At 49.4% G+C, this 18,338-nt stretch overlaps 1 protein-coding gene across 5 annotated transcripts in view; it reads left to right on the plus strand.

Annotated features, from left to right (window-relative positions):
- Positions 1-18,338, plus strand: part of rassf7b (Ras association domain family member 7b) — a 130,420-nt gene that overhangs the window by 51,435 nt on the left and 60,647 nt on the right. The window contains exons 1-2 of one of the 5 annotated variants that reach the window (XM_038808004.1): positions 4,575-4,802; positions 10,769-10,780. The exons of 2 other annotated variants lie outside the window; for them this stretch is intronic. The gene's annotated coding sequence lies outside the window, so the exon portion shown is untranslated. Of the gene's footprint in view, positions 1-4,574; positions 4,804-5,374; positions 5,548-10,768; positions 10,781-18,338 lie in introns of those variants that run through there. 2 more of the 5 variants (XM_038808003.1, XM_038808006.1) reach the window with 2 other exon arrangements.

The following is an 18,338-nucleotide window of genomic DNA, read 5'->3' on the forward strand; positions in this document are numbered from 1 at the left end:
GTTTGGACCGGTCAAGTTCAAAAATGGGCAGGGTGCCAGCAATGGCAAAGAAACTAAAAGGGTTCATGGATCAAATCGGGGGGGGTGGATCCATGGAGATTTGGGCAGCCGACGGTGAAGGAGTTCTCCTTCTACTCACACGTGCATAAAGTGTACTTCCGGATCGATTTCTTCATTTTGAGCAGGGCCTGACTGGCAGGGGTGGTGGACATGGGGTACACGGCGATCACAATGTCAGACCATGCTCCGCACTGGATTGACCTAAAGACAGTAACCAGCGCCTGCATTCGAGGTTAGATGTTGCACTTTTGGCTGACGAAGGGGTGTGCGAACGGCTGAGGAAATGTATTTAGAACTACCTGCAGGTCAACGTCATGGGGGAAATTTCAGCAGCTGTGGTCTGGGAAGCACTGAAGGCGGAGGTCAGAGGGGAGCTGATCTCAATGCGGGCCCATAGGAAGAAGGCGGACAGGGCAGAGACAGACCGACTGGTATAGGAGATACTACAGATCGATAGGAGGTATGCGGAGACCCCAGAGGCAGGGCTTTTAAGGGAACGGCGGAGGCTACAGGCGGAGTTCGGCTTGTTAACCACAGGGAGGGCGGTGGAGCAGCTGAGGAAGGCGAGGGGGGCGATCTATGAGTATGGAGGGAAGGCCAGCAGAATGCTTGCACAGCAGCTTAGAAAGAGGGAGGCAGCCAGGGAGATAGGGAAAGTAAATGACGGAGATGGGAACCAGGTTGGAGATTCAGCAGGGGTGAATAAGGCGTTTAGGGATTTCTACAGCAGGCTGTACAGGTCGGAACCCCATACTGGGCTAGAGGGGATGAGGCACTTCTTGGAGGGGCTGAATTTCCCAAAGGTGGACGGGGAGCTGGTAGAAGAGCTGGGGCCCCGATCGGGTTGGAAGAGATAGTGGAGGGTCTGAAGGCCATGCAGTCGGGTAAAGCCCCGGGCCCGGACAGGTACCCAATGGAGTTTTACAAAAAGTTCTCTGGGATTTTGGGGCCGGTGTTGATGAGGATGTTCAATGAGGCAAGGGAAAGATTCGTGCTGCCCCCCGATGATGTCACAGGCCATGATTTCGCTGATTCTGAAGCACAGAGTCTCGCTGTATGCAGATGACCTGCTTTTGTATGTATCGGACCCATTGGAGGGGATGGAAGAAATCATGAGGATTCTAGGTGAATTTGGCCAGTTTTCGGGGTATAAGCTAAATATGGGGAAAAGTGAGAGGTTTGCGGTCCAGGCGAGGGGACAGGAGAGGCGATTGGGGGAGCTGCCGTTTAGATTAGTAGGGGAAGCTTTAGGCACCTCGGCATCCAAGTGGCGCGGGAATGGGACCGGCTGCATAAATTAAATCTGGCCCGGCTAGTAGACCAAATGTAGGACGCTTTTCGGAGATGGGACGCGCTCCCGTTGTCATTAGCTGGGATGGTGCAGGCGGTGAAGATGACGGTCCTCCTGAGATTCCTCTTTGTGTTTCAATGTCTCCCCATCTTTATTCCACGGTCCTTTTTTAAACGGGTCATCAAAGTGATCACTGGCTTTGTTTGGGCGAGCAAGACCCCGCAAGTAAGGAAGGTAATGCTTGAGCGGAGTCGGGGAGAAGGGCGGGCTGGCGCTGCCAAATTTTAGTAACTATTAATGGGCGGCGAATATAGCCAAGATCAGGAAGTGGGTGGTGGGGGAGGGGTCGGCATGGGAGTGTATGGAGGCGGCTTCATGCAAGGGCACCAGTTTGGGGGCGTTGGTAACTGCGCCTCTGCTGTTCCGCCGGCACGGTACTCCACCAGCCTTGTGGTGGTGGCAGTCCTGAGAGTTGGGGGCAATGGAGGAGACATGTGGGAGCAGAGGGAGCATCAGTCTGGTCCCCAATCTGTAATAATCACAGGTTTGCCCCGGGAAGTATGGAAAGGTGGTTCCGGATATGGCGGACAGCAGGGATTGAGAGGATGGGGGAATGTGTTCATAGAGGGGAGCTTTCTGAGTATGAGGGCGCTGGAGGAGAAGTTTGGATTTGCGAGGGGAAACAAATTTGGGTATCTGCAGGTGCGGGACTTCCTACGTAAATAGGTGTGAACCTCCCCGCTCCTACCCCTAAGGGGGATTCAGGACAGGGTAGTTTCCAGAGAGTGGGTACGAGAAGGGAGCGTCTCTGACATTTACAAGGAAGTTAAGGGGTCAGAGGAGACGCAGACCGAGGAGCTGAAGCGCAAGTGGGAGGAGGAGCTGGGAGTAGAGATAGAGGATGGTCTATGGGCGGACGCGTTGAGTAGAATCAATGTGTCTGCAACTTGTGCCAGGCTCAGCCTGATACAATTTAAGGTCGTTCACCGGGCTCACGTGACAGTGGCCCGGATGAGCAGATTCTTTCGGGTGGAAGACTGGTGTGAAAAATGTGCAGGAGGACCAGCGAACCATGTCCACATGTTCTGGGCATGTCCGAAGTTTAGGGGATTTTGGAACGGGTTTGCAGATGTCATGTTCACGGCGTTAAAAGCAAGGGTGGCACTGAGTCCAGAGGTGGCGATTTTCGGGATGTCGGAAGACCCAGGAATCCAGGAGGAGAAAGAGGCAGAAGTTCTGGCCTTTGCTTCCTGGTAGCCCGGAAATTGATACTATTAGCTTGGAGGGACTTAAAGCCCCTGAAGTCGGAGGCCTGGCTATCAGACATGGCTAGCTTTCTCTGTTTGAAGAAAATCAAGTTCGCCTTGAGAGGGTCACTGTTAGGGTTCGCCCGGAGGTGGCAACCGCTTGTCGGCTTCTTCGCGGATAATTCATCGTTGGCAGAGTGGGGGGGGGGGGGGGTGAAATGGCTTTTGCACTATTTTTATAGTTTCATGTACATTGTTTATTGTGTTGTTATAATACCAAAAAATGCCTCAATAAAATGTTTATTAAAAAAAAAGAAACGAAAGTGGTAAACCAGCCTAGAACATTCAACATAGACATGGAACATGGACTCCACAAGATTGCACAAATGACACGGTTCTTGGGAGTCCATGAACCGGTGTAATCGGTGGTTGCATGGCACTGTTGCGTACATCACCCTTCACCCCAGGTTCCAAGACTGAGGGGGGAGGACTCCTCCGTAGAGGGACTTCCACCGCTGGATGGCAATGAGGCATGCAAAGGAAACCCTGTGCAGTGTGAAAAGGCACAGAGGGCATTTCTGCGAGACAGCTAGGATTGTGGGGCAGCAGCTCCCAGGGGTGGGTTCGGGGCCTGGGGCCAATGTGGAATTCTGTCCAAACAGGGGTCCACTCAGACAGGAGGCCACTGTATACCTGCGCCGCTTTGAGACCGGGAGTGCCTTCAGGTCCGAGCACTACTATTATGAGGCCTTGAATGGAATCGGCCTCAAGTTGGATGGCCACCATTACGCATTGAGCCAACTCATAGGGTGTCTTCCGGCCCACTCCTCCGCCACCTAGCACCTCCCTGATCCTGGTTGCCCTGGCAGCCACAGCCTTCCATTCTGCCAGCCACCAAAATGGCGGAGATGGGGATTCCTGAGTAGCGGCGGGGGCTCAGGATGACATCTCTGACAATGCAGCACTCGCTCAATACTACTCCAAGGTAACGACTGCACTTTAAGAGCAATTCATTGGCTGTCAATCATTTGGGACATCCTGATGTCATGAAAGGCGCTGTGTAAATGCAATTTTAAAAACATTTGAATGGCTTGTTGTACCCATGAGGGGAGGGTGGGATAAGGTGATTGGAGTGGAGGAAAGACTTGCGTGGGGTTTAAAGGGGGGCACAGTGGCTACGACAGTTGCTTCACAGCTCCAGGGTCCCAGGTTCGATTCCCGGCTTGGCTCACTGTGCGGAGTCTGCATGTTCTCCCCGTGTCTGCGTGGGTTCCCTCCGGGTGCTCCGGTTTCCTCTCTCAGTCCAAAGATGCGCAGGTTAGGTGGATTGGCCATGATAAATTGCTCTTGGTGTCCAAATAAAATGTGACGCGGGGTTATGGGGATAGGGTGGAGGTGTGGGCTTAGGTCGGGGCCTTAGGTAGGGTGCTCTCTCCAAGGGCCGGTGCAGACTCGAGGGGCCGAATGCCCTCCTTCTGCACTGTAAATTATACGATTATATCTGATAATGGTCTGGCTCTGTGCTGCAGGTTCTGTTTAACAACATTGCTATGTAAATGAAAACAAAGCAGGGGAATTTTGGAAGGCAGGAAGTGAGTCCATTGCTCAAAAGGTTCCTGAGGCTCTGGAGAGCCGGCAGACCCTGTTTGAATCAGGGTTTCTTTCCTGGGCAGCACGTACCTCATCGAAACACATTCGCAGGCAGGGTGACAGGTAAAGCAGGGTGACAGGTAAGGCCTGTGACCTCATCAGGAAGTGAAGCCCTGTTCTTCCTGCACCTGTGGTGATGTTTCTCGGAGAGTAACTTCCCCTCTTGCTGAGCGTGTGTTATTCAGCAGAGTGGCCCAGGGTGAGGTGGGGAGGGGTGGGGGCTTCCTCCAATCCGTTCAGCAATTGTTTTCTTCAAAAACCATTGAATTGGAAGTGCGGAAAGTGTCATTTAAATGCCGAGGCTCCGCCCACACCTGGGGGACAGTGAGATCCCTGGTTGGTTGTGAAGGTGGGAGCGGCTGTTGGACATTGTATTGCGTTTCCTCACACTTGGCAGTATCGAGAGACGCAGGGCACTGGGGCAGTGGCTTGTCAGCACTCGCGCGCTCTCTCTCTCTGGATTACAATTGACGAGGAGCAGCACCCACCATTTCATCCAGAGGATTGCAGCAAACTAGTTTTAACTCGGGCACCAGTCTGTGTGAGGAGGAGGAGGTGAGCGATGGTCTTAAAAACACTGTTCGATCTGCGACTGATCAGTGAGCCTTAACTGTTTGGAACTATTTTCACAACTTTCAAAAAAAGGTCGATGTGTTAAAGAAGTGTTGCGTTTGCCATTTTCATGGGCATTAAGCAATGTTGCGCACAGGTTGGGTTTTATTCAGTAAGTTGGGAGTCCTTCTGCCCATCCCCCCCTCCTTCAAGTTGGGTTTACTGCTTTGGGAAATGATTGTAGGAGTTGCCTTGAATGAAAGCTTCAGCATTTTGCCACAGGAGATTCTTTTCTCTTTACGATGTTCAGAGAGATTGGAATAAAATGGCACTCCTCGCTGTCAGGCTTATATTTCGGGTTCGACTGGTTCCTTGTGTCCCAGAGGTTTTGGAACTGATCAATCTTCGATATCCCCAGCTCTTTCATCTGCGCCCCCCCCCCCCCCCCCCCCGGCGAGTTAGTGAGCCCAATGCAACTCCCTGTGTCTCACTGCGTCAGGATCTGAAGCTCCTGCAATGAATGTTTGGTGGAGTGTATAATTTGTGGTAACCCAATCTTCGGTCTTTTTAATCATGTGTGTGTCAGTGAACTGCTACTCTACATACTGTCTGATGCAAAAGAAGACAGACTTTCAACAACTTAACCAATTCCACTGGGATAAGTAAACCGCCTGAAGGCTTTTTACACAGCACTCAGGGTCAAAGATGCCACATTTGCCACTTTCCAAGGACTTGCCAGAATCTCAGGTAAACAAATGAATTGAATCAAGTGTTTTCCTCGGGGCTGACGGGTAGATGGCTGAAGCATCTCCTCGCATGATCCAAAACACTTTGCAGATATAAAACCGATGAAGCACTGATGGTAATGTGTTGGGGAGGTCAACAAATATTGTCCCAAAGAGTTGGGGTTCCGGAGGCTTTTTAGCAAGCGAGACAGGTGGCGAGGGCCATCCTGGATTATAACTTCCTACTGTTGGCACACTTTTCACTAGATGGTAACTATCTGACAGGATACGTGTTTGCTAATGGCAGATTTGTCACTAGATGGTACACCATCTGACAGGATACTTGTTTGCTAATGGCAGATTTGTCACTAAATGGTACACCATCTGACAGAATACCTATTTGCACATGGCACACTTGTCACTAGATGTTACACCATCTGACTGGACACCTGTTTGTTGATGGCACAAGGTGGCACGGTAGCACAGTTGCTTCACAGCACCAGGCACCCCGGTTCGATTCCCGGCATAGGTCACTCTCTGTGCGGAGTCTGCACTTTCTCTCTGTGTGTGCATGGGTTTCCTCCGGGCACTCTGGTTTCCTCCCACAAGTCCCGAAAGACGTGCTTGTTAGCTGAATTGGACATTCTGAATTCTCCCTCTGTGAACCTGAACAGGCGCCGGAGTGTGGTGACTAGTGGATTTTCACAGTAACTTCGTTGTAGTGTTTACGTAAGCCTACTTGTGGCACTAATACAAATTATTATTGTTATTATTACTTGTGACTAAATGTTACACCATCTGATGGAGCACCTGTTTGCTGATGGCAGATGTGTCATTAGATGTTACACCTTCTGACTGGACACCTGTTTTTAAAAAATAAATTTGAAGTGTCCAATCATTTTTTTTCCAATTAAGGGGCAATTTAGTGTGGCCAATCCACCTACTCTCACATATTTGGTTTAGATGGTACACTGTCTGATGGGACACCTGTTTGCAGACAGTGTAACATCGAGTGACCAGTGTGCCATCAGAAAACAGGCATCCCATCAGATGGCACATTTGTCACTTGATGTTATACAATCATTTAAAAATATTTAAAGTACCCAATTCTTTTTTCCAATTAAGGGGCAATTTAGCGTGGTCAATCCACCTACTCTGCACAGCTTTCGGTTTGTGGGGCTGAGACCCACACAGAGATGTGGGTGTTACACCATCTGCCAGGATACCTGTTTTCTGATGGCACACTTGTCACTAGATGTGAGACTATCTGATGGCGCACTGGTTTCCTGATAGCACGTTTGTTGCCAGAGGATGTGGCACACTGGTTATCACTGCTGCTTCACAGTGCCAGGGACCCAGGTTCAATTCAGCCTTGGGTGACTCTGTGTGCAGTTTGTAAGATTTTCCCCCTGTAAGGGTGGGTTTTCTCCAGGTGCTCCGTGTTCCTTCCACAATACAATTAAGTCTGTGTTAGGTAGATTAGTCATGCTAAATTGCACCTTAGTGTCTAAAGATAGGCAGGTTAGGTGGCGCTACAGGGTTGCGCGGATTGGGTGGGGGAGTGGGCCGAGGTAGTGTGATCTTTCAGAGGGTCGGTGCAGACTCAGTGGGCTGAATGGCCTCCTGCACTGTGAGGATTCTATGGATTCTATAGATATGGTACACTGTCTGACAGGATACCAGATGGTTCACTGACACCATATCTCTCATTAGACGGAGGGAGTACTGCACTGTCAGAGCGTCAGTACTGGGGGAGTGCTGCACTGTCGGAGGGCCCTAACTGCACTGTCGGAGGGTCCATACTGGGGGAGTGCTGCACTGTCAGAGGGTCAGTACTGAGGGAGTGCTGCACTGTCAGAGCGTCAGTACTGGGGGAGTGCTGCACTGTCGGAGGGCCCGTACTGCACTGTCGGAGGGTCCATACTGGGGGAGTGCTGCACTGTCGGAGGATCAGCACAGGGAGAGTGCTGCAATATCAGGGTCAGTACTGAGGGAGTGCTGCACTGTCAGAGGGTCAGTACTGAGGGAGTGCTGCACTGTCAGAGGGTCAGTACTGAGGGAGCGCTGCACTGTCGGAGGATCAGCACAGGGAGAGTGCTGCAATATCAGGGTCAGTACTGAGAGAGTGCTGCACTGTCAGAGGGTCAGTACTGAGGGAGTGCTGCACTGTCAGAGGGTCAGTACTGGGAGAGTGCTGCACTGCAACAGGGTCAGTACTGAGGGAGTGCTGCACTGTCAGAGGGTCAGTACTGGGAGAGTGCTGCACTGCAACAGGGTCAGTACTGAGGGAGTGCTGCACTGTCAGACGGTCAGTACTGGGAGAGTGCTGCACTGTCAGAGGGTCAGTACTGAGGGAGTGCTGCACTGTCAGAGGGTCAGTACTGGGAGAATGCTGCACTGCAACAGGGTCAGTACTGGGAGAGTGCTGCACTGTCAGAGGGTCAGTACTGGGGAAGAGCTGCACTACTATCACTTTTCTGTTGAGATGTAAAACTCCATCTGTGTAAAAGCTCCAATGGTAATATTTCAAGGAGGTACAGTGAGTTCTTCCTCATGCCCAGCAGAGTATTTATCCCTTACCAACATCATTGAAAATATGTGCTTTTGAATTGTTATCCCATTGCTGTTTACGGGAGTTTGCTGTGTGGATATTCGCTGCAGGCATTCCTACATTACACAAATACAGCATTTAAGGGGTGGCGGGGGAAATACTTTGTTGTTTATTTTCGGCTCTATAAGATCTGATTGGGCTTGCCCAAATTTAGTTAATAAAAGATCCTTCCTTTTTGAGGGTCTAGAAAAATGCTGTGATGAGAAGCGACAGGATGGAATAGGTGTTTTATGCCATGCGATGGAGCGAATTTACACAAAATCTTCTGATGTAGAGTTGATTCACGTGTCAGCTAATGTGAGTTGTACTGCTTTCTGTCCGAACCACGGCAGCCCCTGGGAGATAATTCTCCCTTGGTAATGTCAACTGAACTATAAATACAGTTTTTAAAAAAAAGCAGAAAGCTAACACAATATTACGGTGAATCTTTCCAGCGTGTTTTGACAGTCCCTTGAAGTAAACATAGGTGTGTCCCTATTCCTATCTGTTTAACCATAGCCAGAGAATGTCTTACAATGGCTTCCCCTCTTGTTACTTCACCGTTACCTCTGGTTTCGCCCAAGGATACATCCTTTTACCCATCTCCTATTTGCCTGCAGCCCCTCATTGGCATCTTCTGAAGGCACGGCACTATTTTTGGCATGTATACTGATGACCCCCAGCTTTACCTCTCCACCATCTATTCTGTCGCCTCCACCATTGCTAAATTGTCAGATTGCTTATCCGACGGATATCTAGTACTGGAAGAACAGGAATTTCCTGCAGTTAAGCATTGGGAAGACTGGAGCCATTGTTTTCGGTCCCCATTACAAACTCTGCAACCTTGCTACCAACACCAAACCTCTCCCTGGCAACAGTCTCCGATTAGGCCAGTCTACTCGTGACCTTGGGTGTCACATTTGACCCTGAATAAGTTTCTGACCTCATGTTCCCGCCACTACGGAGACCACCTGTTTCGACCTCCGTAACATCGCCCCACTCAGCCCCTATCCCAGATCACCTGCTAAAACCCGTTTCCGTGCCTTGGTCATCTCCTGATTTGATTCCTGCATCATTCCACCTGCCATAAACGTGAGGCATCCAATCCTGTGCTGCCCATGTTTTAACTCTTGCTTTAATGATCCCTTTCCTTGGGAAGCATGGTGGCGCAGTGGTTAGCACTGCTGCCTCACAACGCCAAGGTCCCAGGTTCGATCCCGGCTCTGGGGTACTGTCCGTGTGGAGTTTGAACATTCTTTCCGAGTTTGCGTGCGTCTCACCCCCACAATCCAAAGATGTGCCAACTAGGTGGATTGGCCATGCTAAATTGCCCCTTGGAAAAAAATGAATTGGGTCCTCTAAATTAATTTTTTTTAAATTATCCTTTCTGGCAGGGACTCCAAGTCCCTCAGTGCCTCAAGCTTTAAACTCTCATTCCAAGGGCTGGTGCAGACTCGATGGCCCGAATGGCCTCCTTCTGCACTGTAAATTCTATGATTATACTTGAAGCCTTCCGTGGCTTCTCCTCCTCTCTATCTCTGTAACCCCCTCCTCCCCAACTATCCGTTCCCCACTCCTCCGAGTTCTTTGTTCCTCCAGATCCGGCCTCCTGTCTGTCTTCAACTCTCTTCATCTCATCATTGTTAGCCATCAGTGGACCTTTGACTGCGGTGTCAAATCTCCCGCTGCAGGTCCAACCATGATGGTGCTGCAAATTCCTGGCTGGAATCGCTCCATTACTGTATCCCTAAATTGATTGATGTCTGAATGTCTAAAGAAGGGCTGTTGGATTTTTTATTTAAAAAAAGCCTCGGCTGTTATTTATGATGCCGGAGTGCGTGAGAGAGATTCAAAGGGCAGATTGAGAATCCAGGGCTCAGTGAGTGAGTGAACCACAATCATGATTTACGATACTAATAACTCCTCTATCACTAATTGCAAACATCTTCAGTCATTACTGACAAATTAAATTTCCACCGACTTGACAGAACATGGAGCCTATCTCTCAGTCACTGAGCTACAGAAGCTGGCCATTCAGCCCAAATGGGCTATGCCAGTGTTTATGTTTGCGAGAAACCTCCTCCAGCCCTATTTCATCTCATCCTGTCACCGTTTCTCCCTCATGCCCTCCTCGAGCTTCCCCTTAACTGCATCTACGTCATTCACCTCACCACTCCCTTTGGTAGTGATTATCACAGTCAAACTGTCTTCTTTCAGATGTGGTGAGCTGAAAGCTAGAAAAGGCTTCAGGGCAGAAGCTGGTTCTGTTTATTAACTGAGATTTATAGATACTTATCCCCATGCCTGCTGTCTGAGTGAACGACTGTGGTGTATCTCATCATGTGCGGTCATATCTCACGTATCTTCCTAATTTACACTTGATTGTATGACTTGCCCTCATTTCCATCACTCGATTGGAATGTTCGGCATTAACCGGTTTGTTGCTGTGGTAACCTCTGTAGATTGCACCAGGAATGTGAGAGATGGCGTCAAGGTGCGGAATCAGAACAATTCCCGGGTACAATCCACTGTTCCGGTGCTGATATCATTCTGGGACATGGTCAATTAGGAGAAAGTTGTCCGCTTCATTTCCCTCACTTTGCACAGGAACAGGAGGAGGCCATTCAGCCCTTCGAGCCTGTTACACAGGGACAGGAGGAGGAGGAGACCATTCAGCCCTTCGGGCCTGTTACACAGGAACAGGAGGAGGCCATTCAGTCCTTCGAGCCTGTTACACAGGAACAGGAGGAGGCCATTGAGTTCTTTGAGCCTGTTAGGCAGGAACAGGAGGAGACCATTCAGTCCTTTGGGCATTTTATACAGGAACAGGAGGAGCCATTCAGTCCTTCGGGTCTGATCTGTATTTAAGTTATATCATGGCTGATATACCTCTTAATTCCATTTACCCATTTGATTCCATATCTTTCAACACCCTTATCTGTAACCAATCACTATTTGTTGACGTACCATTTGTCAATGCTCTCTGTCGATTATTCTTTTGTCCACTATGTACGTACTGTGTACGTTCCCTTGGCCGCAGAAAAATACCTTTCACTGTACTTCGGTACATGTGACAATAAATGAAATCAACAAATATCAATCAATCGAACAAAAATCTATCAATCTTATTTGAAATTTTAATTGACCCCCAGCCTCAAAAAAGTTTAATTTGGGGAGAGTGTTCCAGATTTCCACTACTCTCTGTGTGAAGAAGTGCTTCCTGACTCCACCCTGAATGAGCCGGCTCTAATTTTTAAGGGTTTTTTTTGTGTCTTCATTCTGGACACTCCCACCAGAGGGAATAGTTTCTCTCTATTTCCCCCGATGAACAATACCTCGATTGGAATACCCTTTCATCCTCTATATTCAAGGAAAACATGGCCAGTCTATGCAACCTGTCCTTGTAATTAAAAAAAAAAAAATTTAGAGTACCCAATTCATTTTTTCCAATTTAGGGACAATTTTAGCGTGGCCAGTGCACCTACCCTGCACATCTTTGGGTTGTGGGGCGAAACCCAGGCAAACATAGAGAGAATGTGCAAACTCCACATGGATAGTGGCCCAGAGCAGAGATCGAACCTGGGATGTCAGCTCTGTGAGACAGCAGTGCTAATCACTGCGCCACCATGCTGCCCTGTCCTCGAACCCTTTTAATCTTGGACCATTCCAGTGAATCTGAAGATGAGGTGAATCTTAGGCCTGACAAATATCTGATTGTCCAATATTTTTCGGCCATTTCCCAGCTGTCACTGGTAGCTACTGAAACAAGGTGCTGGGCCCTTTATAGAATCCATAGAATCTCTACAGTGCAGAAGTGGCCATTTGGCCCATCAAGTCTGCACCGGTCCTTCGAAAGAGCACCCTACCTGGGCTCACTCCCCCACCCTATCTCCATAACTCCACCTAACTTGCATATCCTTGGCTTTTGGGAGGAAACCGGAGCACCCCGAGGAAACCCACGCAGGCAAGGGGAGAGTGTGCAGACTCCACACAGACAGTCATCCAAGGCTGGAATTGAACCTGGGTCCCCGGCCCTGTGCGGCACCAGTGCTAATCACCATGCCACCGTGCAGACTATTTACAAAGATATATGCCTATGGGTGAAATCAAAAAAATCTTTAAAAACGCAAAGGCAAAGTTCTAAAACTTTCTTTAAAAAGTGAAATACCAAAGATGCAATAAACCAGAACTGAACATCTGAAATACAGGGGACCTTCGGCAGCTTTGCGATAACAGATCAGTTAACGATTTGAGTTTGTTTTTGAAAATTGACCCAAACAGACTTTGCAGATGTTGGTGTAACTTTCCAGCAGCTTACTTTTTAAAATAATTTGTAATTTGTGGTTTAATAAATTGGCGTATAGAGTACTAAAGAGGGAACATCTAAACAGTTCCAATCACTGGTTCCTCCAGATTGAGTTGTCTTATTTGGGGATGAATGTCAAGGCTTTGGAAAGTGTGCAGGGGAGATTCACAAGGGGGATTCTGGTGATAAGGGATGGCAGCTACAAGTAGAGTCCAGAGAAACTGAAGTTCTTATCATTAGAGCAGAGGAGAGGAGATCAAAATTATCGGGGTTTCAATAAGGTAAAAAGGAGCAAATTTCCAATGTTCAGTCAAGTAGTAACCAGAGGAAATAAGTTCCGATCATCATCCCTCCAAGCCACACATTTTTATGACTTGGAATTATATAATAATCTTTATTAGTGGCACAAGTAGGCTTACATTAACACTGCAATGAAGTTACTGTGAAAATTAACTAGTTGCCACACTACGGCACCTGTTCGGGTATGTTTTATAGGGCGAATTCAGAATGTCCAATTCACCTAACAAGCACGTCTTTCGGGACTTGTGGGAGGAAACCGGAGCACCCGGAGAAAACCCACACAGGCACAGGGGGAACGTGTAGACTTGGCACAAACAGTGACCCAAGCTGGGAATCGAACCCAGGTCCCTGGCGCTGTGAAGCAACAGTTCTAACCACAGTGCTACTGTGCCGCCCTATATTCCCGTGCCTTCAATGTCGCTGGGTCAAAATCCTGGAATTCTTTCCCTAACAGCACTGTGGATGTTCCTAATCCCACATGGACTGATGCAAGAATATGCTCACCACCACCTTCACAAGGGCAATTCGGGACAAGTGGCGAATGCCAGTCTTGCCAGTGATACCCATTTTACTAAGAAACAAATTTAAGAACAATGGGAAAAGTTAAAAGAATTGTCTGAAGATAAAGAGAAACTTGCAGCTATATAGCACCAGGTGTCCCAAAGTGCTCGGCAGTCAATTAAGTACTTTAGGTATTTCTAACGCAGAGTTGTCAAGACCCGAATCGACCAACCAGAAACTGTGAGGAGCACAGAATAACTTTAAAAAGGAAGGAATAGGGCAGCACGGTGGCACAGTGGTTAGCATTGCTGCCTATGGTGCTGAGGACCAGGGTTCGAATCTCAGCCCTGGGTCACTGTCCGTGTGGAGTTTGCATATTCTCCCTGTGTCTGCGTGGGTTTCATCCCCGCAACCCAAAGATGTGCAGGGTAGGTGGATTGGCAACGCTAAATTGACCTTTAATTGGAAAAAATAATTGGGTACTCTAAATTTATTAAACAATAAAGGAAGGAATAAATATTTGAAAAAGTAAAACTTTTGAAGGTCTGATGAATTAGACAAAGGGGACGTGTCTTTCAGGAGCTAACGCAGCTGTGAGGGGATGAATGGCTGCCTTCTCTGCTGGACTATCCTGATTCTAAGTCAGTGTGGTCTAGTTTTGTGCATTTTTCTTGATATGTTATATCTAGTTTCAAAAGGTCAAGACTTCAAAGGCCTCTCCAAGGACTTGAGCGCATGAAACAGGATGACACTCACAGAGCTGTTACTGAGGGAGGCCTGCAGTGTTAGACAATCAATACTGAGGGATAGTTGCACTGTCGGAGGATCGGTGCTGGCGGAGTACTGTGCTATTGGAGAGTCGGTGCTGGCGGAGTGCTGTGCTATTGGAGAGTTGGTGCTGGCGGAGTACTGTGCTATTGGAGAGTCGGTGCTGGCGGAGTACTGTGCTATTAGAGAGTCGGTGCTGGCGGAGTGCTGTGCTATTGGAGAGTCGGTGCTGGCGGAGTGCTGTGCTATTGGAGAGTCAGTGCTGGCGGAGAGCTGTGCTATTAGAGAGTCGGTGCTGGCGGAGTGCTGTGCTATTGGAGAGTCGGTGCTGGCGGAGAGCTGTGCTATTGGAGAGTCGGTGCTGGCGGAGTGCTGTGCTATTGGAGAGTCGGTGCTGGCGGAGTGCTGTGCTATTGGAGATTCGGTGCTGGCGGAGTACTGTGCTATTGGAGAGTCGGTGCTGGCGGAGTACTGTGCTATTGGAGAGTCGGTGCTGGCGGAGTACTGTGCTATTGGAAAGTCTGTGCTGGCGGAGTACTGTGCTATTGGAGAGTCGGTGCTGGCGGAGTACTGTGCTATTGGAGATTCGGTGCTGGCGGAGTACTGTGCTATTGGAGAGTCGATGCTGGCGGAGTACTGTGCTATTGGAGAGTCGGTGCTAGCGGAGTACTGTGCTATTGGAGAGTCGGTGCTGGCGGAGTACTGTGCTATTGGAGAGTCGGTGCTGGCGGAGTACTGTGCTATTGGAGAGTCAGTGCTGGCGGAGAGCTGTGCTATTGGAGAGTCGGTGCTGGCGGAGTACTGTGCTATTGGAGAGTCAGTGCTGGCGGAGAGCTGTGCTATTGGAGAGTCGGTGCTAGCGGAGAGCTGTGCTATTGGAGAGTCGGTGCTGGCGGAGTACTGTGCTATTGGAGAGTCGGTGCTGGCGGAGTACTGTGCTATTGGAGAGTCGGTGCTGGCGGAGTACTGTGCTATTGGAGAGTCGATGCTGGCGGAGTACTGTGCTATTGGAGAGTCGGTGCTAGCGGAGTGCTGTGCTATTGGAGAGTCGGTGCTGGCGGAGTACTGTGCTATTGGAGAGTCGGTGCTGGCAGAGTACTGTGCTATTGGAGAGTCGGTGCTGGCGGAGAGCTGCTATTGGAGAGTCGGTGCTAGCGGAGTGCTGTGCTATTGGAGAGTCGATGCTGGCGGAGTGCTGTGCTATTGGAGAGTCGATGCTGGCGGAGTACTGTGCTATTGGAGAGTCGGTGCTGGCGGAGTGCTGTGCTATTAGAGAGTCGGTGCTGGCGGAGTGCTGTGCTATTGGAGAGTCGGTGCTGGCGGAGTACTGTGCTATTGGAGAGTCGGTGCTGGCGGAGTACTGTGCTATTGGAAAGTCTGTGCTGGCGGAGTACTGTGCTATTGGAGAGTCGGTGCTGGCGGAGTGCTGTGCTATTGGAGAGTCGGTGCTGGCGGAGTGCTGTGTTATTGGAGAGTCGGTGCTGGCGGAGTACTGTGCTATTGGAGAGTCGGTGCTAGCGGAGTACTGTGCTATTGGAGAGTCGGTGCTGGCGGAGTACTGTGCTATTGGAGAGTCGATGCTGGCGGAGTACTGTGCTATTGGAAAGTCTGTGCTGGCGGAGTACTGTGCTATTGGAGAATCTGTGCTGCACTGTCAGAGGATCGGTGCTGGCAGAGTGCTAAAGCACTGAAAGCTGCACTCTCGGAGGGGGGGTATCAAGGGAGGGCAGGACTGTCAGCAGCAGCACCAAAGGACGGTTGTGCTTCCAGAGGGACAATATCATAGGAGTGTTACAAGTTGGACAGGTGATACTGAGGGAGTGTTGGAGGGGCAAAACTGGGAGAGTTCTGCACTGTCGGGTGCTATCTTTTTGGATGAGACGTCAAACTGAGGCCGTGTCTGCCCTCTTGAGTGGATATTGATCCCATAATTACTGTTGGAAGAAGAGTGGGGAAGTTATCCTAGTTTCCTGGCCAATTTCTATCCGTCAGCCAACATCAGTAAAATAACATAGTCTTGGTCATTGTCACATTGGTATTTGTGGAATCTGGCTGTGCACACATTAGCTATAGTATTTCCTACACTGTAATAGTGATGATACTTCAAAAGTACTTCATTGGCTGTAAAGCAATGGGACATCCTGAGGCTGCGAAAGATACCACAGAAATGCAAGTTATTTAATTTTTTAGTTTCAGTGAGACTTGAAATGGAAGTAGGCCCTGTGGGTGTTTGCCTGTTGGTGTACAGTTCGAAACCATAGCATAGATTCTCAGTCATGCAATGGGACCAAAATGTTCTCTGTGTTCCCAAACCTCTAATCTTCCTGCGATCATCTGTCCCCATGAAGGTGAAGAAATCTCCTTGCGCACATCTTTAGTTTGAAACATATTTTTGTTCTGAGCATAATAGTTCAAGATCCTTTTTGTTATTTTGACAGCTTTCTGGCTATCGACTGGCACCTGCAGTGAATATTCACTTGCTGATAGTCAGACGAATGAAAGTAGAGGGTGAGGATGGATCATAGAGGACCCAGCTTAGCTTCACTGCATTGGTCCCTGGAATGAGCAGCCAACTGAATTGGGACTGTACTCACTGGAGTTCATTGTAACATGCAAGATTCTGGCGGGGTTTGACAAGGCAGACATGAGAGGTTGTTCTCCAGGCTGGGGAATCTAGAACATAAGAGGGTAGATGGAGGCACAGCCTCCAGATAACGGCTCAATCATTTAGAACTGAGATAATAATCTTCATTAGTGTCACAAGTAGGTTTACATTAACACTGCAATGAAGTTACTGTGAAAATCCCCTAGTCGCCACATTCCGGCATCTGTTCAGGTATACAGAGGGAGAATTCAGAATGTCCAATTCACCTAACAAGCACATATTTTGAGACTTGTGGGAGGAAACCGGAGCGCCCGGAGGAAACCCACGCAGACATGGGGAGAATGTGCAGACTCCACACAGTCAGTGACCCAAACCGGGAATCAAACCCGGAATCCTGGCCCTGAGGAGGGTTGTGAATCTTTGGAATTCTCTAGCCCAGAGGGTTGTGAATACTCCATCGTTGAATATATTGGTTGGGCAGCATGGTGGCCCTGGTTAATACTGCTGCCTCACAGTGCCAGGGATCCAGGTTCAATTCTGGCCTTGGGTGACTGTCTGTGTGGAGTTTGTCCTCTCTTCCCCTGTGTATGCGTGGGTTTCCCCCGGGTGGTCCGCTTTCCTCCCACAATCCAAAGATGTGCAGGTTTGGTGGATTGGCCATGATAAATTGCCCCTTAGTGTCCAAAATCGTAAGGGGAATTTACTGGGTGAAGGGAATAGGGTTGGATCTGGTGCTGGGGAGGGTGCTCTTTCCAAGGGTTGGCGCAGTCTCGATAGGCCAAACGGCCTCCTTCTGCACTGTAGAGATTCTATTCTATGATATTTAAGGTTGGGATAGACAGAATTTTAATCTTGAGGAATCAAGGGACATGGAGAGATGCTCAGTCAATCGGAGGCTAACAAGCTCTCCAGTACTGGCAGTACCACTGGGAGCCGAAGCCACTGCCTGTGCAGCACGCGCAGCTTGAAGAGGCGATGTGCGTTAGATCCAGACCGGTGGGTGATTGAGTCTCTCCAGGTGCTGAACTGGAAGGTCCTGGTGAGGGGGCTGGGGGTAACCTGGGTTTGCGAGACCATGAAGGCAGGAGAACCGTGGCGGTTGTACTTTGTCGGGTGTGGGGGGGGGGGGGGGGGGGGTTGCTCTCCAATGGGTTCAGTGGGGGGGGGGGGGGGGGGGCTCTTAAGAAGGGACCCACAGAAAGAGAGGCATAAAGGTTTAGGGAGGGAATTCCAGAGCGTGGGACCCAGGCAGGTGAAAAGGTAGATGAAAGAATGTTCTGGTTGTAGCTAATATCAAAACAGGCACACAATTAAAGCTCGTGATGTACTCTGGAAAATTGATTACTTTTCATAACAGGGAGCGGGGATGGAGCATAAACACAGGCCAATGTTGTTACGCTTGGTGGTGAGTCAGATTAAGGTAAACACAGGGTTGTTAAGCGCAGGAACATGGGAGTCAATAAATCGTCCCGTGTGTTGGTGAACGTGGAGGTGACGCACCCTTGTAAAGATTAACTGCAGTGTACTCAGATATTCAGGTTGCTTTTAGACTGCAGTCAATGAGTGAACTGTCTCTCTTGCCCCAGCAGTTATAGAGCAGCCTGTCTCCCACTGCATGCAGTGGGGTGGAGCAGAGGACGTGCAGTGGTTTGGCCACTGTGCCAAACAAGCTGTTTGTGGGGAGTCTGGAAGGGGGCAGGAATCTGGAAGAGATGGGGGCATCAAGAGGGTTGGGGGGGGGGT

The sequence above is a fragment of the Scyliorhinus canicula genome, chromosome 9, assembly GCF_902713615.1.
Source record: "Scyliorhinus canicula chromosome 9, sScyCan1.1, whole genome shotgun sequence".
Taxonomy (NCBI): Eukaryota; Metazoa; Chordata; class Chondrichthyes; order Carcharhiniformes; family Scyliorhinidae; genus Scyliorhinus; species Scyliorhinus canicula.